Raw genomic sequence first — 6,436 nt, 5'->3', positions numbered from 1 at the left:
CCATCTCTCATCTGGGTGTCTGCCAGTGACCCTGTCAGGTGTCCTGGGGAAGGCTATTTCTGCTTCTTCATTTGAAACAGGCTACCTGGTGATTTCATCAGGCACTCACCACCTACCTCAACTCCATCTCCAGCTCTTGGGCTGGAAACTGGAAAGGGACCAGCATCACTCAGGATTCTGCATGTTTCAGGTAGCATTGCAAGCCTGACTTCAAGGGGTTCATCCATATTCTCCTTTGTCCTCTTTTCTTTCACCCCGATGACCCAGCAATTTTGACAATTCCTTAATAATAAATAAATAAATAAATAAATAACTCAGAGGCAAAAAACAAACCCCCTCCATGGAGCTGTGACTCAGACAAAGACACAGCCCATCCTTGCAGAGCGTGTCCCAGTTTAAGGATCCTTGGCAGTCCATTTATCCATGGAGCCAGAGGGAGAGTGTCTTGCACCTTGCTCTGCCATCGTGCTGCCAGGGAGCACTGCACACACATGCACATGCAATGGGCACAGGCAACAAGCAGGACCAGCAGCCTGCTGCCCTCGTCAAACTTCACACCGTGTGCCAGAAGGGCAGAGCACCCTGGGTTTGTGGCAAAGGCCATCTCCAGTGGTGGCCTCGACTAGGAACACTTGTACACCCGGCTTCTGCAGAGGTGTGAACCAGCTGAAGTGCAGCTTTATGTAGGAGAAAAAAGCACAACTCACCATAGCTGCCCACTAATAGCGCACGGGGTGGTTGTAAGAATCCTCCCATGGAGTGTTTCTGGGTGTGCAGAGTTCACCCTGGAGGGAATGGCCGCAAGAGGAGAGCGAGAGGCCGCTTCTCATGCCCCCGCGCTGACACGTTGGGCTGCTTTAGAGAGAACATCAGGGTAGCTTTGAGAAGAAGCAGAAATATGTATTTCCCCAATAATCTGAAGACTTCAATAAATGTTTTCCCTCAGTAGGACGTAGCTCTGGAATCTCGGGAGCCATGTGCGAGAGGAGAATGTGGAAACACGGTCCAAGTGTAACAACTGCCAGCACAATAAAGGGATCCGAAAGGGGTTGAGGGTAGGATTTTTTTTTCTTTTTTGTCTCTTCAGTGTTGTTTCTTCATTAATATTGCCAGATCCAGCAACGTACTCCTCCAGATCACACAAGGGATCTTTTTCTCCTTACTTGGGCAACAGACTGCATAGGCACGACAGTTGTGAAAACAGAGATAAGTGCCAAGCCCACCACACCAAAGGGAAGAAAACAAATATTAGTCATTTAAAACACATGTATTAACAGGCGGGCTCACCTCACCCTCCATCTGCGCACTGCTGACGCGACAGAGGCGGCTGAAAAGCCTCATTCCAACATTGGTCCCAGGAGAGGGAGCAGCTCCCCCTGACCTCCCCACGGGCACGAGTTCCCCGCTGCTCCAGCACCCTCCAGCTGGGAGGAGGATTCAAAAGTTTTAGGACCAAATATTCCCAGGCTCCCTCCCCTTAAGCTTGAATGCGCTCTTCCCATCATTTTTGCTTTAAAGCGGAGACAGGGAGACTCAAAATCTAGAGCCCAAACTCTAGAGCTCTTCGGACAGCCTGGCATTGCACCAGCAGGACAAAATCAGGGAGAGGGATGACAAATCCTGCTGGAGGGCCTCAGGACTCCGAGCTCGTGAAGAAGTGAGCAGGTGCTCCAGTGCACTGCAAGGGGGGCAACTTGGGGCCCTCCGGGAGGCAAAAAGAGCCAGAAGGTCCTTTTGGGCTTCTTGAAGGGCATATTAGAGCCTTTGGAGTGAAAGCCCTTGAGGGAGAGGAGAGGATCTTTCCTCAAATGTCAAGCACATTTCAGCACCTTATAAATACCAACGTCCTCACCCCGTTGTGTTTGGCCTTGCGACGCAGCCAGTTCAGCTGCCTCCTCAGTCCCAGACCTAGTCCCGGTGGTGCTGAGCACCTGAGCTCAGCTTACCCAAGGGAATGTGTGTTCCAAGCAGGATCTATGCATGTGCCTTCAAAACATTCTTCTGCAGCTGATTCTTGATTCACCTTCTTGCATGGGGAAGGTCACTAAACTTGCTGGCTCTGCTCTACAGATCAGACTCTCTCCAGGTCTCCGCTCCCTTTGGCTCCAGTGTCCAGGCTCTCCCTGCCCCTAAGGAGCCAGGATCCCAGAGGTGGCACATGGGGTTGCAACCAGCACTGACAGACCACCCACTGCACCTCTGTTCTGGTACAGTCAAACCCGCCAAGACCTGGAGAGGAAAAGGACTGGGATGTTCCGGGGCAGCTGAGGAGCCCCCATGATTAGAGGAGCAAGTTGGATCTGCTCCTACCTTTGCCAGGAAACAGGAGGATTTTAGCAGCTCGCCACCTTCTGCCATCTGGGCTCACTGCTAGTAAAAAGTCTGTGTTTAGAAAACAAGTAAATAGAAAGATCCTAGGGCTTTTTGTCATTCCGATTGGAGAGGGGGAATATGCACAAGCATTTTCCTGAGCAGTCCCAATACTCTAGTCTCACCTTGGGGCCCCTGAGAAGAATTGGAGATTTATTCCTGATTGCAACCCACATCCAGGCTGCAATTGGAGCCCTTGGTTAAGAAAGGAGCAGAATGCCCCAGCACAGCCCTCCACAGTTCCTACCACCTGCCAAGTGCAGCAGTTTGACTTGGGAAGAAATTAACCCAGCCTGAGTTTTCCCAGCCCACCTGTGAATCACTCAGTGCCCGAGCCAGGACCCAGGTCTGCTCAGGATCCACCCCTGTTCAAAGCCAGGGCAGTGGCAGGGAGCTGCCTCAAAAAAAAAAAAAAAAAAAAAAAAGAGAGAGAGAGAGAGAGAGACTTTGGAGTTCAGCTTTTTAATTCCTCCAATTCCTCCAAGATCGGGAGCAATAGGAGCAGTTTGCAAGGGAGACCTGCATGTCCACAAGAGGGGACTAATCCAGCTTTAGGGTCCCTTTCAAAACCCCCAAGAGTGACTTTGATCCCCAGGCAACCCCCACCTGGCACAGTGGGTCCCTGCAGCCCTGGGGAGCGGGGCTTCCTCCTAAGGGGGTTTCCAGCTCAGCTGAACCTCATCCCTGTCAGGGCTGAAAGGCTCCAAGACAAGTAAATAAATAAGTGGGGATATTAGGAAAGTCCAGCAAAATTTGTCACTGATTCATGGAAAGGTGATGGGGGGATCAAGGGGGAGGTTTCCAAGAGCCCCTGCACTCTCTGGGAAGTGAGGTTTGGGGCTGCTTCCCGCGGTGGTCCCCAGGCCATGTGCAGGGGTTTGTTATGGAGAGTCTGCAAAAGCCATTAGGACTTTTGTGCCGGGGCACTAGAAAAGCAACACAGACACCGCTCACTTTTCTAAATAAACATTAGTCTTAAAAAGTTTGCACTGCTGACCCTCACAGCTCTGATTACTTGTAATTCTCTGAACCATATTTTAAGGCTTCAAGCTTTCTTTTTTTTTTTTTTTTTTAAGGGGAGTGGGTTTTACCAGTTCATCCCCACATCCTTACCACAGATGTGCTTTGGAATGGGGAGGATGGGGGTGATGCCTAGCACCCCCAAAGGCAGGACCTCATTCCCCAGCCCCCAGAGCCTCTCGATGGCCTCTCACAAACCTCCCTGCAGGGGCTCCGGTGCGGAGGTGCCCAGGGGACCCCCCTCCCGTTGCCAGCAAAGCCCCCAGGGCCGAGGCACCCCCTCCCCGAATCCCCGCAGTGGAGGCAGCTGTGCCGAGGTATCATCAGGCTAATTGGAAGGGTCACATGTTAAACCCCCGCTGTTGTTGGCAGTAATGTAGCTCCGTCCCTCCGTTGCACATTTACCGATTTCTCTAAAACCCACCATTGTCCCAAGGTTCACTCCACGAGGAGTGAGCCAATGGGTTGCCACGGCAACTATAATGACATTAAAACAGAGGACCCCCGGGCTCTGTCTCTCGCCGAGGCGGCGGGAGAGGAGCAGGGGCGGAGGCTCCGCGCTCCTCATTCCCGTCCGCGCTCCGCCGCGCAGGGCACCAGCGGGCACCTTCCCGGCTGCCCGCTCCCTATCGAGGGCAAATGGGGTAGGAGGCCAAGGGAATGACAGCATTAACCGCCTGCACCCCGTTTGCAAGCAGGGCTGGGTCTGAACGAGTTCTTTAAATCCTCCCGGGAAAAATAAAATAAAATCAATCAAAGAGAAGTTATGTCTCTCGCCACGCTCCCCTGGGAATTTTCTGCAAGTGGGAAAGGGGCGCAAATGCCTAGAGTTTGGGGCTGCAAATGAGCGAGGCTCTGATCCGAGCCCGGCGCGCTCCGATACCCGCCGCTTCGGCGGACGGGCGAAAACGGATCAGATCGGGATATCGGAGCCTCCCGCAGAGGCACCTGCGGGTCCGGAGCGGGAGCCGCGCTCTCGGCTCGGCCGCGCGCAGAAAACGGACTTTCTGCAGCCGCGGTGCCAGGGACACGTTCGTTTCCGATGAATTTACCACAGTTATTTCTCATCGGCGCTGAGAAATATGAGAAAAAAAAATGAGCTTTTTTTTTCTTTTTTTTTCTTTTTTTTTTTTCCTATTTAGGAATTAGAGTGGGGAAAAAAAAAAAAAAAAAAAAAAAAAAAAAAAAAAGATGTTTGAAGGAGAAATCGTATTTCCTTTCATCACCAGACACCATTCTCTTCCTCTGGATATTTCCCACCCGCTCTATCCCGGCTACATAAAATGTAGCACGACCAAAGAATACTGCGCAAAAGCAAAAGGAAAAATCGGAGAGAAGCAGCTATAGTATCAGCCGGAGCTGGCGGGTGGCCCTGCTGTGTGCATTTTGCATATAGGGGAACGTACTTCTCGTCTTTCTTCCCTGGCAGCCACATAGCAACATCTGAAATTAGGTCTCGGAGCTTTCAGCGACGCAGTTTCCAATATTTTCCAGCCTCCGCGAGCTCAGCAGGGCTGGGAAGGGGAACCGTTTCTATCAAACGCTTTTCCTTCACGGGAAACGCTCTCAGGAACTCTCGGACAGGAATTTGCCGAGCAGGATGGAAGGGAAAGGCTAGAGAGATCCTCTCAGATCCGCACTTTCCTCCTTTAAACTGTTCCTGCCACCTGCCTTTGGCTTAGGGCTGAAGTCACCTCAAGACAGGGTGCCCAGATCAGGGGAGAGATTTGGGGGGGTTCCCTAGGCAGGCTGCTCTGCCTCCCACGACTCCTCCTTTTCTTATTACCCTTATTGCTCCTGCAACTATTTGATATTCTGGCTCCCCCCTCTCCTCTCCTCGCCCGTTGCAATGTGCCAGAGTGCGTTGGCCCCATCTCAGGAGCGCGCCTGGAGCTGCGGGAGTAAAAGGAGGGTCGGTGAAAACTGTCCCCGAGCCGCCTCGCACGCCGAGGGGTCGCTGCGGGGCCTCGGGAGATTGGGGACTATCGACCCTCCCTGCCCCTTCCCGTCCCTGCCACCCGGACAGCGGCCCCAACCCCCCCGGGCAGCCCCGAGCCGTGTCCCCCGTGCACCTCCAGCGAGGCGAGCACGGGAAACTCCTATTTATTCCCTCAAATCGTCCTTAGAACAACGATGGGGGCACTTTTGAATTCGCATTCGGGTGCGAAACCCCCATCCGAGCCACCCCGAAAACTCTTGGCCACGACTCCCCCGCGGTGCCCGGGCCGGGATAGGACAGGACGGGACAGCGACACTGGCTCCGGGTCGCACGGGGCCAGAGCGGGGCGGCTGTGCCGTGTGACGGCAGGGAAGCCGCAGGGAGAAGGGCGCTGCGCTCTGCGCTCGCCAAAGCTCCCGGGAGGCCAGAAGCCTTTTTTTTTTTTTTTTTTTTAAACGAGCTCCTAGACTCAAGAGCCATCAGAAATCTGAAGAGATCCCGAGATTCCCTTGGCTGAGGAGCACTGAAAGAGATGCACAGGGTCGGAGCATGCCAGAGGAGACGTGAGCGCTGTGCGGCAGGATAAATAAATAAATAAATAAATAAATAAATAAATAAATAAATAAATAAATACTAAATATGAATTAAAAAGGAAAAGAGAGGAAGAGAAAAAGGTGGGAAAAAGAAATATTTGCCCTTGTGAAAGGTGTCGGGCTTCTCCAGAGCAACTGCAGAGCGGAGATCTTTCCACCAGGGTGGATAAATTTACTCGTGTCCCACATGACCAAGAGTGGGGGGACTCCGGGGGGGCGGAGAGGGAGAAAGGTCATGGGATTGGGATTTGGGTTGTAAGTCACAGAGGAGAGGTGGATTTCAGTGCCGGGATCCGCGTTAGGTGACAGCGGCTTCGGATTTTGCAAAAGAAGCGATTAAACCGAAAGAAAAAAATAAAAAGAGAGAGAGAGACATGGAAAAAGAAGAGAGAGAGAGAGAAGAGGGGGGGGAAGCAAGAGAGGAAAGGCAATTTTAAACTCTAGGAAAATAAATTAAAACATATAATAAAAAAAAAAAAAAAAAAAAAAAAAAAAAAAAAAGTTCAGCAACCCA

Source organism: Nothoprocta perdicaria, unplaced genomic scaffold (genome assembly GCF_003342845.1).
Source record: "Nothoprocta perdicaria isolate Ctin4 unplaced genomic scaffold, notPer1 scaffold_0, whole genome shotgun sequence".
NCBI lineage: Eukaryota > Metazoa > Chordata > Aves > Tinamiformes > Tinamidae > Nothoprocta > Nothoprocta perdicaria.
The sequence above is the reverse complement of the archived record's forward strand: the minus strand, read 5'-3'. Positions refer to the sequence as shown.